General features: G+C 41.1%; 1 protein-coding gene across 6 annotated transcripts in view; it reads right to left on the minus strand.

Annotated features, from left to right (window-relative positions):
- FYN (FYN proto-oncogene, Src family tyrosine kinase) overlaps positions 1-25,439 on the minus strand; it is a 217,716-nt gene that overhangs the window by 152,864 nt on the left and 39,413 nt on the right. Inside the window, exon 1 of one of the 6 annotated variants that reach the window (XM_058734996.1) lies at positions 6,428-6,549. The exons of the other annotated variants lie outside the window; for them this stretch is intronic. The gene's annotated coding sequence lies outside the window, so the exon portion shown is untranslated. Of the gene's footprint in view, positions 1-6,427; positions 6,550-25,439 lie in introns of those variants that run through there. 6 annotated transcript variants of the gene reach the window in all.

Here is a 25,439-nt window from a genome sequence, read left to right on the forward strand (position 1 = left end):
AAACTAAAGGGGAAATCCCATGCTAACGATGTATTTCAACACCGGTCTTATTAAAAAACTTTACAAACAGGTCAGAATGGCGGGGAGAAAACAAATCCTAACCGCTGGGTTAGTTTTTTTATTTTTTCAATATATGAAGTTTATTGTCAAATTGGTTTCCATACAACACCCAGTGCTCATCCCAAAAGGTGCCCTCCTCAATACCCATCATCCACCCTCCCCTCCCCTCCCTCCCACCCATCAACCCTCAGTTCCACTGGGTTAGTTTTAGAAGTGGCTTTGGATTTATAAACTAAGTTGTTTTTTTTTTTAATTTTTTTAATGTTTTATTTATTTTCGAGACAGAGAGAGACAAAGCATGAGCAGGGGAGGAGCAGAGAGAGAGACACACACACACAGAATCCAAAGCAGGCTCCAGGCTCTGAGCTGTCAGCACAAAGCCCGATGCAGGGCTCAAACTCACAGACTGTGAGATCATGACCTGAGCCGAAGTCAGACGCTCAACCGACTGAGCCACCCAGGTGCCCCTATAAGCTAAGTTTTGATTCTCAAGACAAAAATGCGGAGAATGAAAAAGCTGCATTACACTGACAAGGTCCCAGATTCTCACCAAAACCAGAACAAAGTAAAGCCTGAAGCATGAAAAGATCTTTTCTGCAAGCTTTTGGAATTTCCTGGAAGGATAAAGATATTACTAGAGCTGTGAATTTAACACAGGTAAATTTTGATCTTCTCTTCTGCCGAAAGGTTGGAAATAATTAGGAACTGGAGATAGAAAAAGGTTTATGCAAAAATTTGTATACACACAGTACATAAAATGTATACTATGTGTAGAATTAAGAAAACATATACCTCAGTTATGAATTTCACACAGTGGCAAGAATATTTCAAGGAGTAATCCTAAATAAAATATTTTTAAAACATCTATTTGGTTTAAGCCTTTGAAACAATCCCATACTTGTACTAGCATTTTTACTTAATTTACTAGCAGTAAAATTAAGATGATTTTTCACCTAAAATGAATTCACATGGAAATCCTACGGGGCAGAAATTGAAGCCAGGACTTGACTGCAGACCACAGAAGCATGAGTACAGAGTATTTGAGTTCCCTACATACAGAAAATTTATGAAATGTAATTCCTGGATAATCTCAACATGCAAGGCAGATAAACTGGTGAGTTCACAGTTTTGCATCTGTGTGTGTGTGTGTGTGTGTGTGTGTGTGTGTGTGTGTGTGTTTTAAAAAAGATTCACAACGAGGCTTCTTTGAAGAACTGGCTTCAAAGGAATGTGAAGACCTTAAAAATATGTGGTAACAAAAATTTAATTTTGACACTGTAGTAAAACAACTATCTCGTGAAATCCAGCTCAGTCACATGGGATGAGACACAGAGAGCTGAGAAAGATTCAGTCCACATTTGGTCAGTGCAAGATTGCTTCACTGTTCTCATGGGAGCGGAAGCAGTGTAGACAGGCTACAGCTTTGGCCTCCTACAGTCTGTAAACTGTTTAAACATCTTCAGAAATAACAGAGAAAACTGCCACATTATTTTTGATTGTAAAACAAGAAACAAATCTGAATGATGAATTAGGAGGAATTGCAATGTTTATAGTTTTAATTGTTCAAAATGTCTTTCAATTACACTTAATCTTCACTCTAATAAAAAATCTATTACAAATAAATAGCAACACACAAAAATTCCCAATTAAAGCACAAGAAAGAAAGAAAAAAATCAATCTTGCTAACCACCCCCTCCCATTGTTGAAAAATTAAGTACACACATTTGCTGAAATTCAAAATCCTGTACAATTTTAGTACGGTCCCACTTTTGTAAAACAGGTATCTAGAGAAAAAAAAAATACTGGAATTAAATACACCCCCAAACCAGAAACACTGGTCATCTCTGACTGGTGGAATTTCAGTAAAGGAATAAGATCCTTTTCTGAGTGTTTCTAACTTTTGCAAACATTTCCTACAGTAATAAATGTAATATTCATTGAGTACTTTTAGAGGCCAGGCAGTATCCAAGATGCTTTCTGTTATCTCACAGAGTCCTCACATCTTCAAGAGGTATTACTATTATCTCTGCAGATGTGAAAGTGGAAACCCAGGCAACCAACACTGGAGGGGTGTGGACTGGAATTCAGACATGCCTGTCTCATCATTCTGTTACAACTGAATTTCATTTGTGGCCAGAAAACAAACAAACAAACAAACAAACAAACAAACTTAAAAGTAAATTTAAGTGTTACATAGCCAAGTGAAGGGTGAAATGGAGACAATACACTTCCAGGCATTTATGTTTAAGATTTTTATTAGGTACTCCTTAAATTTAGCCTCTGTGATTTTTTTTTTGTTGCTATTTAAAAGTATGGCATCGATTTGAAAATACAAGGAAATTAACGAAATCTTATATGATCTAAAACCAATGAACTGGGTTTTGATCAGTTATATTATCCAATATCCTTTCAGTGAGGATTCTATTATCTAAAATAGACAACCTCTTCACTGATTCTAACCTGACCCTGAAGAAAGTAAAAAAAGAAGGGACTTCCCTTTTTAGGAGTCATAAAGTTAGGACTCAGAACATAGAACTCCATAGACCATCTTATGGAGCCCATGATTTCTTGGTGGCTAAAACTCCAATCCCAAGCATACTAGAAATCAAAGAAATAGAAGGTAAAACAGTGGAGCATCATTTTTCACCTATAATACTGACAAAGATAATAACCAATGAGAAGTATTATCATTAAGAGTATTGAAAAACTCACACCATTGTAAACCTTTAGTAGAGAATGTTTAGGCAATAAATACGGATCAAACTTCAAAATGTGGGAACCCACTGACAGCCAATGCTCCTTGTAGGGACTTACTCTAAGGAGAAAAGTTAAGTAAGCAAAGGTGTATGTTGCAGTAATGGCTGTTCAATGCAGTACTGCTTATAACAGAAAAACCAGTAATAATCTAAATACTCTTTGACAGGGGAGTTTGCTGCTTATCCCCAGAATTTAGCAGTGTCTGCTGCATGGAGGCGTAAAAATAAATTATCTGTGAATGAATAAATTAGTAGGATACAACTATACAAGCGAATTTTATGATGTCAAGCTACATTCAACATAGAAAGGAGTCCACAGCATTTTGTTAAGTGACCAAAACAGATTACAGACTAGCCTATACAGTAATATCCCATTTAGATAAAAGCATATGTATGCCCGCCTGTGCATGTATGTCCGTAATGACACTATCGGTAGGATTTGTGAATGTTTCATTTTTTTCTTTATACCTTTCTGTATCATTTGGATTTCTTTTAAATAAATCTTTTAATAATAATAATAAATATGTACATATTTCCTATGTGGTTGAGGACAGCTCTATTCTTTGAATTTTTATCCCAACCACTCAAGCTATGGAGGAGGATAACGCTACTAACAGATAACGTTCAGAGGATATAATTTAAGACAATTACTTTTCCCTTGATTTCTCGAATATTGCTGTGCTAGAAGTTCTTTTCTGCAACTTACTGCTGAAACATGCCTGAAGCAGAATGAACACAAGGCGCATCTGTTTTAAAACAGTTGCAGTGGGGCGCCTGGGTGGCGCAGTCGGTTAAGCGTCCGACTTCAGCCAGGTCACGATCTCGCGGTCCGTGAGTTCGAGCCCCGCGTCAGGCTCTGGGCTGATGGCTCGGAGCCTGGAGCCTGTTTCCGATTCTGTGTCTCCCTCTCTCTCTGCCCCTCCCCCGTTCATGCTCTGTCTCTCTCTGTCCAAAAATAAATAAAAAAAAAAAAAAAAAAAAAAAAAAAAAAAAAAAAAACAGTTGCAGTGGATGTCCTGGTAACCATTACACTGAAGAGAAAATCTCAATGCACGATATTTCACTATTTTGACTTACTCTGTCCACAACCCTTCTGAACCTACCCTTGTTAACTTTCTGGCTGTCCTCATAGCCCAAGGGTGCTCTCTGGGGCTCTGTGTGCATCCAAATGTATTCACCATCAATGGACTCCATCTGTCAGCTCTACATACAAAGACCTCCAAGTTATTTGGCAAAGAAACACTGCTTTTCTTGAATGCTGGATTGAGTTTAAAAGTGGGCAGTTTGTATTAATAACTAATGGCTTCTGGTAATTTTTTTTTTTTCAGTCCAAGAGAAAATACAAGCATTCCTGATAAACAAATGACAAAGTGTCTCTCTTTGGATTCAAACAAGAGCAACGTGATTCCTCCATTGGGGCACTGTCTGGTTACAACAGTGCCCGGCTGCAATTCTGGCCAGCCTCTGAAAGCAGGAGTCAGGGCCAACAAACACTGCATCTACGCACATGTGCCCTGAAGAACCAGCCAACTGTGAGAATGGCAGACAGAGCACATGAGCTGATGACTGATAAGCTGCCTCCTCTGGATGCCATTTATCTGAAAGTACAGAAATCTGCTGATGAAACATGCCATGCCAATGCACGGGTTCATCAAGTCTAGAATAAGCTACATATTTTGGTCTTGTAGTATCTCCTCCCAAATAACCATGCCCAGAGTAAGAGCAAGATGGAGGGTGGAGAGAACAGAGACAGAACGCTGGAAGGTGACATACATCTACTGCTTCCTCCTTGCAGTTCCTGGGTACACTCTCAATCCAGGTGGCTGCTGGGCACAGCAACAGCAGACACTCAACATGAAAAGCATTCGAAACCTCACGCGTGAGGGTGACTGGCATGATCTGATCAAGTGGACCATGGATTTAATTATTGCAAATCCGCTTTTTTTTTTTTTTTTAATTTTTTTTTCAACGTTTTTTATTTATTTTTGGGACAGAGAGAGACATAGCATGAACGGGGGAGGGGCAGAGAGAGAGGGAGACACAGAACCGGAAACAGGCTCCAGGCTCCGAGCCATCAGCCCAGAGCCTGACGCGGGGCTCGAACTCACGGACCGCGAGATCGTGACCTGGCTGAAGTCGGACGCTTAACCGACTGCGCCACCCAGGCGCCCAAATCCGCTTTTTTAAAAAGGCACCACTGTATATGAAGACAAAGCCTAATGGCATGAGCTCTGAGTACACGTTCAGCGGCGGTGATAGTTTGTAATCATGCCTGTTGGATGCCAGAACCACTCATTTGCAAGGTGCATGGACAGCCTGGGGAGCCTGTGCTGTTCAATGCCTGGAGTCTCCTGAGAAAGGAGCCCAGACCATGGCCTACCTTGGGAACCAGGCTCCATCATGGTGACAGGTACTTGATCCTTCACCTGGCTGTTGCCGCTGACTAGTTTTCTCTGATGCTGCTGTCATGGGCCTCGTCTACCCAGAGCTGTCAGCATCTGAACCACAGCTACTTGCTGAGGGATATAAAACTCAACAAACTGCAAATAAACAATACAAAACATGATTTCATGCTGTCATGCTGCTGTTTCTTTAGATTGTAGCATTGTGACAGCTCCCTGATTTACAAGTATCATTTGACACTCACTTTTCCCTTCCAGTTACTTCTTTCTCCTGTTTTTACCCTTAGTCCATCAGCTCCCTCTGTGCCTATATTCTTCCCTAGCCCCACTCCCAGGATTCTGGCTCTCAAGGTCACCAGGCTATAAAAATCTTTCTTGTAAAGTTCAGCAGCAAGTTAACCTTCCCTGTTCTCAAGAGTTTAACACTGTCAGTGGCTCTCCCCACCAGTGTTAGCTATGCTTGATCATCTTCTCTCCCAAACAAGCTCCATTTGCTCGCTTTGGTCAGAGGCAGACATCCTCTCAGTGTTGTCTCGTTTCCCTGATCTCATCCCCTACATTCAGGCAGCCTGCCACCACCAACCCTAGAGATTCAACCTTCTAAAAGGCTTGCAATTCATCAAGATTTAATACAGATTTAATAAAATAACATTCCTAAAAGGAGTCTACAAGCCATAGGATGATTTACAAATACAAGATATCAGTATGGGCATAATCATTTTATTTCATTTCTGTTCCCTGTTGAACAGAAACTCTTGTTCAAACTCTTATTCCAGTATTTAAATCCTTCTATAATCTGGACTCACTTTAAATCTCCAACTGGATCGTGATTGCTGTTTTATGACAGTCCCTGGAAATCGAATATATCCTTTCGTCTAAAAATCTTTCTTTAAAAATGCAGCACTTGAACCACCTTCCCCAAGACCTTGACCCAGATTAAATGGAGTTTTAGCCATTCCAGTAACCCCTTGGGCAGAATTTTAATTAGTTTAACAGACACGTGCATTGCAGAGATCTTTATGTAGTTTCCATTTCCCTGCCTCTTTATTTTCTAATTTGTGTTTGCTTACTTCCCAAATTAGCACAAGTAGGGTTCATGTCTTAATATGGACGTTAGTGACCAACAGCTCACTACTGATGACAGATTAGTCCCACCTCCCTCACTTTTTAAAATATACAAATATCAGAGTAGTATTCCTATACACTCACCCTTGGTGTCTCCTCCAGTGGGTCCAGTGATGAGAGAGTTACTGAGAGTATTTAAAAGCCTCATTTCAACTCAGGAGCAAGAAATTCATCTACCACTGACAAAAACAGCTTCAGAATAAATTCCAAACACCCAAGTGTTATTTTCTTCACCCCACAAACCCACGAACATTATGTGACCATGACACAAGCTTGGATGACATCCCATGGTGATCAGATGATAGATGTTTTCATTGGTTTCTCCTTAAATCAGGGCTATTAACAGCAGCATGATACTGAATGAACACCATCAGCAAAAGAGCTCAAATTGTATCTGACAAGGCTCACTTCATAAACCTCAACTATTTTCCTACTGAAGAGATGTTGTATTAAGTCAATTCTGTTTATACAACCATTATGTATTTATGTTCTCTTTAAAGATAAATGATTCTTTTATGAAGAATGAATTGCGCACAAAATACTATCTGCCTTGTAAAGACGCCAATATACATACTTAAAATACACAAAACAAACACAACCAGTTATCAATACTTCTTCCAAATATAACAAGTGGTGTACAGAATTCTCTTTTGCACAGTAGGGTGATTTTAGTGAGGAAAGCAAAATTAATAATACTACTGTTAGGAAATGACCTGAGAAATAGATTAACTGTACCTTATAATACACTAATATTTTTATCACAGAGCTTAAGATATTTTAATTTGAACTTAAACTATACTAGTATATATAATATAAATTAGAATGATCTAACTGAATAGGCAAAAAATACCAACGTTCATTCACTCACTGAGTATTTATCAACAGGTGCTTTGATAGACAAGGGAATATGAAAAGACACTGTCTCTCCAATCTCAAAGTCTTAGGGAAAACAGATACACAATCATAAAGACAACCACATGTTAACTACTATAATTATTCAGTAGGCTTTGCTTGGAAACACCCATAATTAAAATTTGGCAAATCATAAAAAGGGTATGATAGAGATCTATTTATACTGACTGGGGTCATCTCCAAATCAAAAAGCAGTATGTATAAGATAATCCTATTTATGTTGAACAACAACAAACAAACCAGATTACAAGGAAAGGGTAAGGAAAATGACCCATCCAGAGGTTAATCATGGTTATCTCTGGGATGAGTAGAAAGGAACATGGTAAAAAAGAAAAAAGAAAAAAAAAAGACTATTTACATACTTTTTACTTTACACATGAATTTTCAAAAGCAATCTATACATTCCTGTAATACTTGACAGCTAAGGAAATAAATGATTAAAGCAGATAGCACAGGAGCAGCCAGCAAAGCAAGCTGAGATGAGCTACCCATAGAAGGAAATCCAGAAAAGGGTAGAGTCATAGAAGCCACTGGAGGACAGTGTTGAGAGAGAGGGCTGGTCGACCAAATCATGAGACTGCATAACAGAAGTGAAGGAGGACAAGGACGCCAGAAAGGACAAGCTACAAAGGAGGAGGAGTCTCTAACTTGGAATATGGCTGTTTTGATGGCACAGCAGTAGTGGAAATAAGACTGCAGCGGGGTAAAGATGGGGTGTGAAGATGGGGGTGAACAGCAGCTGTAAATCAAATGCCACAGGACAGGAAACACGCAGGAATAAAGTGAACTGGGAGCAAGCTGTCCCGTCTCTTCCGTGTTGCCAAACCGGTACCAAAAAATACTTGTAGGCCACCTCCAGCATTTGACCCTTTCAAGATTGGCATTGAAGAGAAAACGTCAAGTAAAAATTCTGTTCTTAGTCTCTCTTTTTTTTTTTTTTTTAAAGAATGAGAGCATTTCACATGTTGCCAGGCTCAGAGCAAAGACCTGATACATAAAAACCATCCTCTCATTTTTTAAACATTCAATATTTGAACAAAAAAGTGTTCACCTTGCTTTCCTTTAAGAGTCTATACACTCACATACTCTACTGGTAAACGTTTAATCCAAATTCTTGTATCATGCTAACATAACAGCCCTCAGCTAACTATTACCAGTGGTAAAATATGTGTTTGGGTGGGAAGCACAAATCAACTGGTAATTTCTGAAAGGAAAACATTAGGAAGGACCCAAAATTCTCCCAGAAAATATATAAACACTCAAGTTGACTTTCAGTTTATCAAATTTCCTCAGGAAAGAACTTCCCATTTGCAGCTGACTTATATTACAACAACACACCCAATAATTTCATTAGAATGTTATTTTTAATCAGTTCATCATATCGCTTTGCCTCAGGAAGTGGAAGCAAGGAGTACATAGAGTCACCAACTATGGATACAGAACATTCTGAAGTCAAAAAGCATTTTTCACTGGGAAAATAGAAAGGCACAGCATCTCCACAAAAGAAAGGTATCAACAGTTGATCCTCTCACATGAGTAGACGGTCTTTGAAAAAAATCTTCATTGCAAACTTTTGCAAATTGAAAAGCATCTATTGCAAGATGTGAAGAATCTATTTGGTAATGACTCATCTGTGATAACATCATTGGCTGGGTCACTGCCATAGAATCTATTTTAAGCTCATCTCACTTTGCTCTGGTTCTCATAGTTTATTAAGAGGCAATTTGGAAGATGATAAATATTAGCGCTCTACTTTCAAATGATTTTCTCCTGACCCGACAAATACAGCTGCAGGCATGTGGAAAGAGAACTCATGTGAAAGCCCTCTGTATACTAGGCTTAACTTTTGACTGAAACTTAGGGGAAAGCCTCACCACCACCACCACCACCACCACCCCTCCATTTAGCATCCTATTAACACTGGGTGACATTCTTGCCCATGTCTCCATGTCTTTGTCTTTCCATCTACAGTACATTTCTCTGTCTAGTGTCCTTTGTCTTCAGCTTATACACAGTTTTGCTCTAGCGTGCCTTTCCCAGTTCACTCTGTCTCCTCTATTTTGCCTTACCTGCTCTCATTATTTTGTATTTGTATTTGTTTACATTTAGCTATTTTGTTTCTCTGGTCTCCTGTCTCTTCTTCCATTTAGGGTCCTTTCCCCTGCCTGCCCAAATAAGGCGGCCACAAAATGCATTCTTGGGTACCCTGACCCCTAAGGTTCTTATTTGTATCAAGTTCACAAATTCACAGGCTAAACCAGTGTGTTTGTAACCAGCGTGTTTGTTGGAAAATATCTTTATTTTATACTTGTGACAAAAGAACTGCCTACAATTTCCTGGATTTTTGAAAGCTCCTTCCAGCTCCCCATCTCTGTGCACTGCAGGCATTTCCTTAGACTGCCAGGCCCAACATTAGCACTCTGTAGGTTGTAAGACCTGCTAAAAGGCTGAGTCAGGAAACTATGGCCTTTGATGCGTAGGACCAGGGGTCCAGGCAACTTACTGGGATCGCTCTGGGCTGTGAGCAAAGAGGCCCAGACCATTCTGTGTCCAAGCAAGACAAAGATTCCACTCCACAAGGCTTTGGGGGAACATCCCCTTCTCCATTTAGCTACTACGCTTTCAAGATCTTTGCTGAAAACAGATTTAACTGCCTCAAACAAACACCAAAGACTTAGTTTTATAATTGTGCTTCGCACCCAAACAAATCTGCAACTGAAATAACATGAAGCCTCTGGGATTTAGATTAGAGGCAGCACCATATAGACAAAGAGCACGATTTTTATAATCAGACAGAACTGGGCTCAAATCCTAGCATTCTCTACATAGCATACCGGGCAAGTTATTCGACTTCTCAGGTTTCAGCTTTTCATCAGCAAAATGAAGATATCAATACCTGTCACGTAGGATTTCTGTGAGGATTAAATTATATGAGGTAGGGGTGCCTGGGTGGCTCAGTCGGTTAAGGTTAAGTGTCTGGCTCTTGGTTTCATGGCTCAGGTCATGATCTCAAGGTACGTGAGTTTGAGCCCCGCATCAGGCTCCACCCTGACAGCTTGGAGCCTGCTTGGGATTCTCTCTCTCCCCCTCTCTCTGCTCCCCGCCCCACCCCTCAACGCTTGCACTCTCTCTAAATAAATAAACTTAAAAAAAAATTGTATGAGGCAATATAGGAGAATGACTAGCACAGCAGTAAACAGTGGTGTGAGGAGAACAGAAAGCCTGCATGCTTTCAGGCTCTCCTCTGCCAGCCGCTAATGTGAATCCTGGCTTTGCCTTCCTGGTTCCTCCCCTTGACTACCCTTCTGGGAAAGTCTTGATCCTGGCCTCTTTTGGGGTATTTTATGATGCAGAATGAGGAAGGAAGGGGGAAAAGGAAGTGGGTCATGGTTAGGAAAAGTCAGTAATAAGTTGGTCAGCGCCGTAGGGCGTGAGGAAATCTGGTGGGAGAACAAGGGATTTGAAGCATTGCTGTAGACGCTATATCCCCACCATTGCACTGACAAACACAAGTAAAGAATTTGCTGTTTGAAATTGTCACTGCTGAACTGTATTTGTTGCACTCTAACATCATCCTGAGGCGGGATCATGTAGCTCTGGATGCATAAGGGTTAGAGTAAGTACTATATTAGTTTTATTATTATTTAATTATCCAGACTTGGAAGTGGAAGTGGTTCATAATCAACAGGGAAGGGGAAGTAAAAACAACCACCGCCTGCCTCATTGTAAAAGGAATGTAGGGAGGCACTGGGAGGCTGGTGACTGATGGTCAGAGGGCTGGAGCCAGGTCCCATTACCCATCCCCGATTCATTCTGATTCTGGTGAGTCATTAGCATTTCTGTGTTTCAGTTCTTCCCTTGTAAAATGGCAGGGTGGGAGGGCTATATTATTATGGCCCAACAATTGACCTTTAAAAGTTTGCTGGGAGAAATGCCAACAGCTGGGTCCTCCCAACTCAGACTTGGTGTACTCCTTGAACAAAAGTACGTGTGTGTGTGTGTGTGTGTGTGTGTGTGTGTGTGTGTAAACACATTATCTGTATGTGTGTGCATATGCACACATACACACACACACAAATTCTGCAGCTGTCCCTGCACAAACAACTAATCACTGAAAAAGAAAGCCTTCAAAAGGATCATCTGGTTAATCCTGCTACATCCAAACAAGAATATCACTGAATCTAAAAAAATAAGGAGAGTTTTCTTTTCCTAAAATCTCCAAGGGAGAGGTTTACAGCTTCCGATTAATGATGTACTTGACTTTCTAACAACTCTCATAATGGAAAAGTTCCTCTTTGCTACATTTTTAAAATTGCACTCCTGCCTGCATTCTCCATCCCTCTTAACCAGACTATTTTGTTCTTGGACAGAGCATAGCACCTTCCAACAACTATATAATTTACTACGCATTAACGTTTACTGCTTATTGTCTCATTTCCTTGCCCCCAACTGGAATAAGCTGCCGTGTTCAGCGATTTATCTCAAGTACCTACAACAGTGCCTAGCTCATAAAAGGCACTTGATAAACATTTATAATTTGAAGCTGAATTCTTTTGTTTAATCTTTGATGAAATCACAAATCTACAGAGCTGGAAGGCGCCTTAGAAGAGGGCCGGCAGCAATGAGAAGAAGGATGAGAAAACTAAGGCCCCGTGAGGGGAAGTGGATTGCCCCAGGTCATACATTTTCATCAGTGCTCCTTCAACTCGGCCTCAGCACCTCCACATGGAACTGTGATCCTGGGGAAGCAGCGTGGCTGGAAGCTGGCCAATGAGCAAGGCCAAATCTGAACTTGTTTAAAGCAAAAGAGTCAGAGAGAATAAGCTACAGTATTTATTTACGGAACATAAAGTCTCATATAATGATAATAATTTGTGCATCAGTAGCTGCTTTCATCTAAGGATCTCAGAGAGCTTATGAAATTCTCAACCCACAGGGTCAGGTATCATCTGCTCTCGGACAATGGTGCTAAGAGGTTGGCTACCCTATGGCCTTACTGCTGGATGGTTCAAGGTCTTTGGAACTACATATCCACTGTGTGGTTTTATATTATTCTCTCCACGTCCCCATCCTTATCAATATCACAAACAGCTTGACAAAGCTACAACAGCTACAGTAATCTCCCAGCTTGTTCTCTTTCTGGTGCCCCTAAAACCATTCAGGTACATGCCAAATTTTAAACCAACGTATAGAGAAACAACACTGGGCATTTCGGGTGTTTGATCCTGTAGTATCTCCTTCAGGTCACTCAGGGCTAGGGCTTCCTGAGCTTGTGCTGGAGAAAGGCCAACCACAAGGACATCTGAGGTACACAGCAGCTTTGGGGGTTGGGAATTTTCTTCTTTCTTCACTTTACTGCCTTTGCCCCACATACCCCTTTCCATCTGTGGAAAGCAGATGAACTCTGTTGGAATTTTTACCTACCCACACAATTATAGAACTTATAGCTACCCCGCAATTATTTAGGAATCACATTAAGGACCAATTAGATTGAGTCAACACAACAAGTCCTGTGGGGGAGTCCATTTATAAATGGCTTTGACCAGGTGGCATTCCTTTGAGGAATGAGGGCAACACGGGATTCTGCATTCCCACACTGCTCTCCCCAGGTCCCTTCCTGCATGTAAGCAGGGGGCTGGCTCTTCTTTACTCCCTTGTTGAGCAAAGGTACCTGCCTAGCCAGTGCTGCCTAAATGACACCAGCACTACAGCAGCCTCTTCACCTGCACCAAGCTTACAGCACCAGGTCCAGGCAGAGGAACACCTGCTACTACAGTCTGTGGTCTGTCCTATGAACTTCCTCTGCTTCGGCAGCCCCTGGGACCACACGGCTGACCTCGCCCGTGGGCTGGGAACTTTGCGGCTGAAATGCCCGGCCAGCATCCTGATGTTTGCTGGCACCTTGGGCTTGTAGAAACAGGCTTAGACTCAGGACTTCTCAGGGTCTTCCGAGAGGCCTGTGTTCTGTGGGATGATCTAAAGGTAAAAGCGGAAAAAGAATTCTGCGATCAAATGAATCTGTGAAACCTGGGCAGAAAAATATGTTAAACAATGGTGGTTGCACAAAGAAACTAAAAACAGAATTACCACACGATCCAGCAGGTCCAATTCTGGGTATACATCCTAAAGAACTAAAAGTAAATTCCTGAAGACATATTTGCACACCCGTGTTTATAGCAGCGTTATTCCCAGCAGCCAGAGGATGGAAGCAACTCAAGTGCCAACTTGGGCTGGATGGAGAAACAAATGCGGGATGTACATACAATGGAATGTTACTCAGCCTTAAAAAGGAAGGAAATTCTCACACATGCTACATCATGGATGAGTCTTGACAACATGATGCTAAGTGAAATAAGCCAGTCATAAGAAGACAATACCATACGGTTCCATTTATAGGAGATATCCAGAGTAGTCAAATTCATAGAGATAGAAAATGGAATAGTGTTTGCCAGGGATTCGGGGAGGGGAGAACGGAGTGTTATTTCAGGGGTGTAGAGTTTCACCTTTGCTAAGATGAAATGAGTTCTGGAGACTAGTTGAGCAACAAAGTAAATATACTTAAATTACTAAACTGTACGATGAAAATGGTCAAGATGGTAAATTTCATGTCACGTGTATTTTACTGAATTAAAAAAAAAAAAATACATGCAACAGCCATCTTTGCAGTAGGACTGATCAGAACCGTAAATGCTATTTTGCATGGGGAATCCCCAAGAAGGGCATATAGCAGACAGCTTTGCCCAGCTTATCTGGCCTTGCAACCCAGTTTTTGCTGAGCATCTCATGGGACCAGTGTGCTTCAGAACAGACTTTAGGAAATGAGCTACTAAACTGGAAACTGTTAAAAAATAGGAAATCCTTTTTTTTTTTTTTTTTTAAATATTTACATCAAGGAAGGCAGGATTCCAGAGCCTGAAGCCAGATTTTCAACACAGCTTTAAGTTGCCATCATCCTCTGATTGAGGAGCACCAGACTCTATGTTCAACCCTGTCACTTATTAGCCACATGGCCTTGGTCTCAAACAAGTCACTACTTTTATCTCCTCTGATGTATGAGAATAATACTGGCTCAACCTATCTTACTGCTTTGTGGTGAAATCTAGTGAAAGAACTTGAAAGGTACCAAAGTACTATTCAAAATGTAAGACAATTACTTATTATTTAAAAAAATTTATTTTAATGTTTATTATTTATCTTTGTGTGAGAGAGAGAGAGAGAGAGAGAGAGAGAGCAAGCAAGCGCACACAAGAGCAGGGGACACAAAATCTGAAGCAAGCTCCAGGCTCTGAGCTGTCAGCACAGAGCCCCACGCAGGGCTTGAACCCACCAACCGTGAGATCATGACCTGAGCTGTAGTCAGATGCTTAACCAACTGAGCCACCCAGGTGCCCCCTGAGATAACTACTAAGTATTTATGCTTATTAAAGTGTAACAGACAACTTATGGCAACGTGAAGAGCTAAGAATAATATCTACAGGCACCAAACAGGCACTATGAGCATAGAGATGAAAGAGAAGGGAAAAAGGAAGAATGGTGGATTGAGCATTTGTAGTATAGCAAATAAAGAGTCTGGGAGTCAGAAAACATAGGTTCAAAAGCTGATTTTATTGCTGTCTGACCTTGGACAGGTCACTTAACCTCCCTGACTCTCAGCTTGCCCAGCTGTCAAATGAGGTGATGGGAGATCATCTCAGAGGGCACTTCCAGCTATGATTCTATGAAATACTGACAGAGACGTCACCACGGCACCTGCACGCCTCCTCCACCAGACACTTAAGCCTGCCCTTGCCTCGCTCCGTGCTAGGATACAAAGATGAGCAGGCCACTGTCTGTGCTCCCTGGTGAGCCAGATGGGGCTGCTGGCCTGCAGACCAGTACGAGAAGATGAGACGGCACATGTGGGGGATGCCATGGATTTACTTCTCTCATATTATTCTCCTAGTGCCTTGCTCCAGTGTTTTTTTTAAAAAAGGTGTTTCCAAAGTATCTTTAGTGCAGTACTGACTCAACTGAGCTAAGCAGATGGTGGGGAAAAGTTGCTAACTGAACAGAAGTAAAGACTTTCACAGAAGTAAGGCTGTGCAGACCTGGGGACCCACCTTCCTGCCGGGTTCAGTGACTATTCCCAGAAAATGTGAGATGCCCAACCACTGCAGGTCAGCAGATGATAACCTGTCCCAGGCACCCTCTTGGAAGGGCAGAATGTTGGCGGTGCGGGAAGGTGGGAGAAAAGTGGCTGGATACGGACAGGCAAGGGGCCCGGGGAAAGCATCAGTCTCTGGGGCGGGGGGGCGGGGGGGGGGGGCGGGATGTGGGAGTAGGAGAGCAGGCCCCCATAGTGAAGGAGCTGGTGGGTTTTGATTTCCTGTGTGTCATGACAGAGAACCCCCAAAGGTATCCAAGGGGGCAAGTAAAAGTGTGCCTGTGTGAGGGAAGATGGAGTCCCAAATGAGTGGCAGGATGGAGGGAGTGCAGGGGAGAGGAGGCCGGGGCAGTTTAAAGGACAGGTGTTTGAGGCTTGCCCAAGGGCAGTGTTGATACATGCCAGAAGGAATGAAAGTGGTGGCTCGGTGGGAAGAACATGTGTGACCAAAGTTTATCAATATATTAGCCGTGCGGAGTAAGACAGCATGCTTCTTCCAGCTGTTGGGGAGACAGGGCAGAGGGAGAAGCCGATGACCAGCTGTAATAACTGAAGAAATTACCAGGTGAGCTGGAAAAGGGCTCTCTGCTTCTGTCACGTTTAGACTGAACTGGTAATGAAGACGTTGAGTAAAAATGTCCTTTGAAGAAAAGGTAACAGTGAAAATGAATTTGCAGACATGGGCAGGGGAGAGACTAGACATGGGGGATGTGCAAAACAGAAGGGGCTATTTATTCAATCTGCTTTAGATCAAGGATTCATCTCTTTGGGTCCATGAAGAGGTGCCCAGGAAGTCCACAGACCTCCCGAAGTATCACACTGTATCTCTGTTTGTGTGTATGTGTGCACACACTTTTCTTGATGGAGGATTTCCCTAGCTTTAATCTGCTCTAAAAGGCCCCTAATCAGTAGGTTAAATGGTCTTAAGATCCTCAATATCATACAGAAAATTTCTCTCCTACCTGCTTGACAAATCTGCCATGTCAGAGCACATTAAGAATAAAGTGTTAAAACTGTATGTATTACAAAACTTAAGAACCAAGGAATATGGGGCACCTGAGTGGCTCATTTGATTAAGCGTCTGACTTTGGCTCAGGTCATGATCTCAGGGTTCATGGGTTTGATCCCCGCGTCAGGTTCTGTGCTGACGGCTCAGAGCCTGGAGCCTGCTTTGGATTCTGTTGTCTCCCTCTCTCTCTGCCCCTCCTCTGCTCACGCTCTGTCTCTCTCTCTCTCAAAAAACTAAAAAATAAACAAAATAATAATAATAAAAAAGAACCAAGGAATAGTCGCTCTCCTATCATCTTATCAAAATTAAGGTACATTATAACACTCTAAAGACCATTAACACTGGCAAATATATTTAACTTAAATATTTTAAATTGGCAATGCTAAAAAGTACATTTAGAATTTTGCAAGTGCATTCCTTGCAAAAGGCTTACTGTGTATATAGTATTTTAATACGAAAGTACCTGGATCTTTAATATTCACAGCTAGATTCAAAGCCCTGCCAAAAAACAGTTATTAGAACTACTTTTAACAGTCATGACCCCTTTTCCCCCCAAAAGGATGTTATCAAGAACACTGTGCAATAATGAGTATAAATACATGACATGCCTGTTACTATAAATAAATATTGCACATTCTCCCAACCCATTTAATTACCATTCACCTAAAGCAGTGCAATTAAAAAACTGTTGAATTCTGAAAATGGGAAAAGCCCTCTTGTCTGTCTTAGGTAGTTTTACAATCCTAACAATAGACTTAATGAAGCCTTTTAAAACAAGGACGATTACATTAAAATGACCAGGGCATGTAAAAATTCATTACATAGATCCTCCTGCTGTCTGATGGATTAAATGCCTCATCACACCCTAGAGAGAAGAACAAAGAAAAAAGAAAAATCACAACTTTCTGTGCGAACATCTTATGCCTGAGATTTAATCCGGCCCCGTTAATCACTCAGGACCACTCTACACCCAAAGTGCAAAGGAGATATGCTTGCTATCAGATAAATTATGAAATGGCCCTAAGAGTGCTGTACAGCTTACTGAATACAAACTGACATTACAATCCACATCTTGATGATGCCAGACAACAATTATCCAAGTTGATACAGGTTTTTCCCTTGAGAAATGATAAGAGCTACAAAAACAATATCCACTCCCTGGGGAACTTTCAGGGACTGTTAGCACCCATTACCCTTAAGTACCCTCAGAGATAGCACCAACTGACAGTTTTGTTAAATTTATCTCTAAGTTGTTTTAAGTTTTTCTGTTACTATTATACATAGAATTGTTTCTTCGGCTTCATTTTCCACCTATTAGCTGCTAATATATAGAAATACAATTGATTGGGGTGCCTGGGTGGCTTGGTTGGTTGATGAACGTCAGACTCTTGATTTCAGCTCAGGTCATTATCTCAGGGCCGTGGGATGGAGCCCTGTATTGGCCTCCACACTATGCATGGAGCCTGCTTAAGATATTCTTTCTCTCTCTCTCTGCCCCTCTCGTGCTTTCTCTGAAAATAATATTAATAGTAATAATAATAATTGATCTGTGTGTATTGACCTTGTATCCTATAACTTTAGTAAGTTCACTTATTTGTTCTAGAAGTGGTTTTATACATTCCTTAGGATTTGTCTATGTAAACAGTCATGTCACTATAAGTAAAGAGAACTTTACTTCTTCCCATCCAGTCTGTGTGCCTTTCATTTCTTGTTCTTTCTCTATTCTCCTTCTTTTTTTTTTTTTTTTTTGTTTTATTTATTTTTGGGACAGAGAGAGACAGAGCATGAATGGGGGAGGGTCAGAGAGAGAAGGAGACACAGAATCTGAAACAGGCTCCAGGCTCCGAGCTGTCAGCACAGAGCCCGACGCGGGGCTCGAACTCACGGACTGCGAGATCATGACCTGAGCCGAAGTCGGCCGCTCAACCGACTGAGCCACCCAGGCGCCCCTCTATTCTCCTTCTTAAAGGACTACAATGGCTTGTTTCACAGGCAAGGAAGCTCCTGCCACTGTGTTCCAGTTTGCTTCATGCCATTTTTGACCTTTGTAGAGCCATGAAGACTGCACCATGGGAAGCTGTGGCCTTACCAGAAAGATCTTGATCCCACCAAGCCATCCACAGAAAACAGGGGGCTTAGATTCAGAGCCTCAAACTTGAAGGAACAAGAATTTATAGTTGATTTCCTATAGTTCAATTACTTGTACCTCTCAAGATGCTGACACATTAAAAAAAAAAAAAAAAAAAGACGAAGAAGAAAGAAAAGAAACACCCAAAGGAATTAATGAATTTTTGGACTTTAGAGCCAGAAGGGTCCTTACAGATTAAACCTCTCCTCTTATAACAAAAGTCAGGCTCAGCATGTCCAGCGACTAGTACAAAGCCAGCTGGAGGCAGACATAGAGTCTGCTATTCCAAACAGGACATGAATTGGGAGGGCACAGTCCTGGATTCTAGCCTTGAGTAGGTCAGGAATGTATTCCTGTCTATAGACTGTAAGTCGAAGAGTCTAGAGGAGATCTCAGATAATCTGAGTACTGGTCCAAGTAGATGGCATGACTTGGGCCCACGTGAATATGAGCATCTTTGTTGGACCTTTGCTAAGAGTGTACCCTAAACCAGGGCAAGATGACATTTTCCAGTACCTGGCCAATCTGTAGCTAGCTATTACTATTAAGAAATGAGTTTAAAAAAAAAAAGAAAAGAAAAGAAAAAGAAATGAGTTTTCAGGGCAACTGTCTGCCTCAGTTGGTAGAGCATGTGACTCTTGATCTTGGGGTTGTAAGTTCGAGCCTCACTTTGGGTGTAAGGATTACTTAAAAATAAAATAAAATAAAGAAAGAAAGAAAAGAAATGAGCTTTCCTCTTCCTATCTGAATAAACTTACACTGAAATAAGTTAAAAACTAGGATCCTATCGAGCATCTCTGACCCTGTTTAAACCAACTGCTGAACATGATCATCTCATATCATCATAAAGCTCAGGTAACATCTTAGGGCTCACAGATAGCCCCTGGGGATCCTGCTAAATCTTCTCTTATATATTTTTTGTATTTTTCTCTTAGAAGAACTCGGCAGTCAGGAAAATCACCAGCCTGTGAGCAGGCCTATAATGTGTTCCCTCTTTGCTAACCAAGGGATGTTAATAAGGATGTCCTCGGAGCGCCTGGGTGGCTCAGTCAGCTGAGCGTCTGACTTCGGCTCAGGTCATGATCCCGTAGCGGACAAGTTTGAGCCCCACGTCGGGCTCTGTGCTGACAGCTCAGAGCCTGGAGCCTGCTTCAGATTCTGTGTCTCCCTCTCTCTCTGCCCCTGCCCTGCTCATGCTCTGTCTCTGTCTCAAAAACAAATAAACATTAAAAGGAAAAAAATAAGGATGTCCTCAAATTAGCAAGCATTATTTCTGTCAATCAAATACATATATTTGAACAGCTGAAATTCTAGAACTTTCAGGAAGTCCAGTTCTTCAAATTTCCCCTCCTGTCACGTAAGGCCAAGCATTCTTACTCACCTATCACTTCTCTAAAATAACCATCAGTTGTCACTGCTAAAACAGAAGTTCCAAGAGGTCAGAAGTGTTTACTGACATCAGAATGAGGCCCCAACTGGACAAAATAGAAATGAGATAATAAAAGAGCATCACTCATGGCTCTTGGGTGTGTACTGGGCAAAGCTTATTTCACCAGAGAAGGGGAAGCTGAGAGGGTAGGAACCACCACACCAGCTACTTGCACTGGGGACAGGGCTGGGGCCTGCTTGGGAATATTACCTCATTTGACTAGCAGAAACTGTAGGGGGTGGGGGTAGATATAACCTCTTTAGCTCCTGAGGAAGCTAGTTAAGTAGATTGCCCAAGGTCAAACAACCAGTTAATGGCAGAGTGGCAATTTGAATCCAGATTGATCTCTCTCTCTTTTTTTTAATTATTTTAAGTACATTTATTTATTTTGAGAGAAGAGAGAGTGAAAGCAAGCAGGGGAGGGGCAGAGAGAAAGAAAGAGATTCCCAAGCAGGCTCCATGCTGTCAGCACAGAGCCTGATGTGGAGCTTCACAAACGGTGAGATCATGACCTGAGCTGAAACCAAGAGTTGGATACTTAACTGACTGAGCCACCCAGGTGCCCTCCGATTGATCTCTCTTAAGTCCATCCTTTTAATTAATTTTATTATAAAAGTAATATAAACATATTAACAAACACTGAGACAAAAATCCCCATGATCCCATAACCCAAATACAATGTTAGCATTTTGGTATAATTTTTGAAGGCACTTCCCACACATGCATTGTGCTTTGCAGAACTGTGATCATCATATTCCACAATTTGGTATCCTGCTTTTTTCTACTTAACAAGGTAGCCATCTAACTTACTGAACAAATTTTCTAATCATTTTCATTAATATATTATATTCCATGGGTAGACATGTCATAGTTTACATAATGAAACCTCAAACTGTGGAACATGGAGGTTCTTTCTAGTTTGGGGGGCAAAGCATGGTGTTATTTTGAGTATACCATGCTGCCTTCCTAAATATGTATGGTCACCACTGAACGTTTCGGATAGACAATGCCAATCAACAGATGATAAAAACTGTGATTAAAGGGGCGTCTGGGTGGCTCAGTCAGTTAAGCATCCAACTTCGGCTCAGGTCATGCTCTTGTGGTTCGTGAGCTCAAGTCCCATGTTGGGATCTTGTGCCGACAGCTCAGAGCCTGGAGCCAGCTTTGGATTCTGTGCCTCCCTCTCTTTCTGCCCCTCCCCCACTCATGCTCTGTTTCTCTCTTGTCTCTCAAAAATGAATAAACGTTAAAAAAATTTTTTTTAAAAACCTGTGATTAAAATATTTTGAAAATGCCACCATCACTGAGCTCTTAGCCCTAGAGTCAAATAAATCTGATGAATGCTATTAATGAAGGGTGACCCGAAAATAACAAGTTAAAAAGAGCCACACTTCTGAAGCTCCAGAGAACATGTGCTGTGAATGTTTTATGCTCCACTTTCAGTTTCCTAGGAATGCCAACAAAAGAAATTATCCTCACTAAAATCTAGATTTGGAAGAATGAACATTCTTTGAAAACAAATCCGATCACCTGTCTGTGTCAGAGTGGTCAGAACTTACAAATGAGACCAACATACTCACCCAGGGCTGTGTCATATTTCATAGTTAATTTGCTACTCAAAATGCCATACACCCATTTTTCTCAGGTCAAGTGAGTAACAGCAGAGCAGCTCTGAGTTTTCATCAAATAACCCTCTGAAGTAAAAGAAACAGCAATGTCAAACCCTGTGTAAATTTACTGAATTTATAAAGTATAAAGTATGGCTGTCATAAAAATCGCCTATGTTTGGGGGAGAGTAATATCCAAAACATTTGTGTGCCTCTGTGTGGACGTCTGCTTTGAAAACTTTATTAGGATCCGTGCCACCCAGTTTGACGTAGAAACAGCACCCTTAAATGCCTGGAAGCATCTATCTGCTCCCCAGATATAGCACTAAAGATTACTGCTGATCAGGGAAAACTGAGTGCAAATGGAGAGAACTGGGTAATTCATTCCTACTGAGATGGGATATGCCACTTAATGACAACTTGACTACAGTCCATGCAAGATAATCTTCCAGCCTTTCACTGTACCCACAGTGGTTATTTAAAACCTAAACCTTCTTCTTCTTCATATCCCTAGCTCTCTCTACCCCACACTTAGACGGGAAGTTGTACTTCATCAGCCCCTAATGATATCCCTTTCCTCTGCAATGTTTAGCTAATCCTGCATTTCATCTTTCCTTTAGACTTCCCCTTCTCTTAGAAGTTAATCTGTTAACTCATGGGAATGTCAAATGGAATGTACAAATATCACCACTTTGGAAAACAATTTGGTATTTTTCAGTAAAGTTGAAGGTGCGCATACTCTAAGACTCCAAAATTCTTCTCTTATGCACTTATCCTAGAGAAACTGTTTGCAGCAGGATGCACATACAAGAATGTTCAAAGTAGCACTGTTTAAAATAGTGCAAAATTGGAAATGACCCAAATGTCCATTGAGCAGTGACTGAATACTGTCATAAAATGTGGTATGTTCATACAGTGCAAGACCAGATAGCAGTGGAGATAAGTGAATTTCATGTATGTCACTTCATGCATCAACAGTGATGAATCTTTAAAAAGATAATCGATTGGGGTGCCTGGGTGGCTTAGTCAGTTAAGCATCCAACTCTTGATATCAGCTCAGGTTGTGATCTCACGGCTGTGGGATTAAGTCCCTGGTGGGCTCTATGCTGAGCGTGGGGCCTGCTTGGGATTTTCTCTCTCTCTCCCCCTCTTCCTCTTGTGCTCACGCTCTCTTTCTCTCTCGCTCTCAAAATAAATATACATTTAAAAAAAACCCAAAAAAAATTGGAAAAAAAAAGCAATCGGTATAAGAATTCCACACACACACATATACATACACACACAGCCCAAGACAAAGAAAACTTAATAATAGATTACATAGGGAAACATACTTACACAGAAAAGGCAGGAAATGACAAACACAAAATTCAGAACAGTGGTACCACAGAGAGGAGTATGGCCAGGGAGGAACACATAGGGATTTGCAAAATACTGGTGATATTCCAGTTCTCATGCTGCAGGATGGGTACCAGGTGTTGTATTTCTCTTACTCTCTCTTTCCTTCCACTCCACTCTCTGTGTATGCATATAATGGACACACACACACACACACACACACACACACACACTTCTTTGTATGCATATATATATTCCTTTGTAGACATCATCATCATCATCATCATCATCATCATCATCCATGTTACTCTGAGTCCTGCACCCACCTTCCTTAGTGCCTCCTTACTGGCATTCTGACCCTGTGTGGAGCCCTCAGCTCAGACCTTTGTCTTAGACTTGAGGGCTTTCTCTGTCCAACTCCAATCAAACATGACGACCACTGAAGACCCAACATGGTGTCCTTTATTCTCTATACAGACTCACATGAGCATTCACCCAGGCCACCATTGATGGTCAGGTAAACTCTGTGGTAATGCCTCACTCAGAAGGTGGTGTCACTTGCACTGCAGGGGGACCTGAAACACCAGAGTGCAATGGCTCTTTGCTCTGTTACAGCAAGGAGTTCAAGGCAGTCCTAGCAGTGCTCGCCTCGATCTCCTACACCTGACCCAACCACAGCGTGTCTGTGTTCCTGGGAAGTTTATCAAGTTTCCCCCACTGCGTTACTGCTAACCGGCCCGACTTCCCCAAGCCACCCTTTCTTCCTTCCTCCAAAATAATTTCAATTCCACCCATCTCTCAGACACCCAGGCTCCCAACCTTAACAATAGTTCTGCATCTTCTTACCTCTTTTAAAGGTGGGCTCTGAGATTACTTTTCTGCTCTAACTGCAGTTAGAAGACCTCCTCAGGAGCCCCTGATCTTGGTACCACGGCCTTAATTTAGACAAAATAAGAATTCTTACTGAATTTATTCTACTTAAGTAATGTTGAAGCTAAAAGTTTTACCTATTTCCTACTCAAAAATCAAAACTGGTGAATTATTTCAAAAGCAATTGAATTTGGCAAACAGTTGTTTTTGTTTTTAACACTAGTTTTTCTCCCTTATTTAAGTAGACTACTTGTGGAAAAAATACCTAAATTTTAACCACTGTCCTAGAGATCTGAGTTTAGGAGACTTGATTTTCTTCAGAAATGTTTCATACCATCTGCACTGTAACATAAAAAAAAAAAAAAAATCTCCATTTTCACTTTAATGGGACAATTTTCATTTGATCACAGAAAACATGCTAGGTGAGGAATGAATATGAAAAAAAATCACAAGAAAAGTCAGGAAAGGTTGGTTTATGCAAAGAGGTGCTGGGATACCGTGAAGCAAACCCTACCCTCAGCCCATGAGGGGCACGACACTATGATACAGTCAGGAGGCCGAGCTCCGTGGATGTCTCAACAGTGGATGCTGAATTCAGCAATGAACATCAGAACTGAAACACAGGTCTGAACTTCCAAGCCAGCGAAGGGGATTCCAAAGTGAAAGGTAACAACCTGACTCAGATCTGATTGTGGGAAAAGAGAAACAAAAAAAAAAAAAAAAAAAAAAAGAGGCCCTTTGGAGAAAAGCATCAGAGTTGGCCCAAGTCCATCAATTTGGGCAAAGAGAGCTTTCGATAATCATGGAGCCAGGAGATACAGTGATATAAGAGAAAACACAAAACTCTGTCATTCGCCACCCGAATTTGAATAGAGATACAGCAATGGATACTTATGGGTTAAAGCATCAGGTAAAATACCGGCTGCCTAAATTTACATACAAACAAGCCGATGGCATGCAGTGATTTGGGCTTTTGCCCCCAAAAGAAAATATAAAACAATTTCTATATTCCAACAAAGAGTAAGTGATTTAAAAAAATTTTTAATGTTTATATATTTTTGAGAGAGACAGACAGAGCATGAGCAGGGGAGGGGCAGAGAGAGAGGGTTTTTTTAAAAATTTTTTTAATGTTCAAAGAGCAAGTGATCTTATTTTTTTTAATTTTTTAATTTTTATATTTTTTTAAATATATGAAATTTATTGTCAAATTGGTTTCCATACAACACCCAGTGCTCATCCCAAAAGATGCCCTCCCTCTTCAATACCCATCACCTACCCTCCCCTCGCTCCCAAAAGAGCAAGTGATTTTAATCATGCTCTATGGTATTTACCCAAAGGAGCTGAAAACTTACATCTATGCAAAAACCTCTACACAGATGTTTATAGAGTGTCTTTATTCATAATTGCCAAAATTTAGAAGCAGCCAAAATGTTCTACAGGAGGTGAATGGATAAATAAACTGTGGTATATCCAGACAATAGAATATTATTCAGTGTTAAAAAGACATGAGTTACCAAGCCATGAAAAGACATGGAGAAAATTTAAATGCATATAACTAAGTGAAAGAAGTCAATCTGAAAAGGCTACATAGTGTAGGATTCCAAATACATGACATTGTGTAAAAGCCCACCACAGACACAGTAAATAAAGATCACTGGTTGCC

The sequence above is a fragment of the Neofelis nebulosa genome, chromosome 6 (assembly GCF_028018385.1).
Source record: "Neofelis nebulosa isolate mNeoNeb1 chromosome 6, mNeoNeb1.pri, whole genome shotgun sequence".
NCBI lineage: Eukaryota > Metazoa > Chordata > Mammalia > Carnivora > Felidae > Neofelis > Neofelis nebulosa.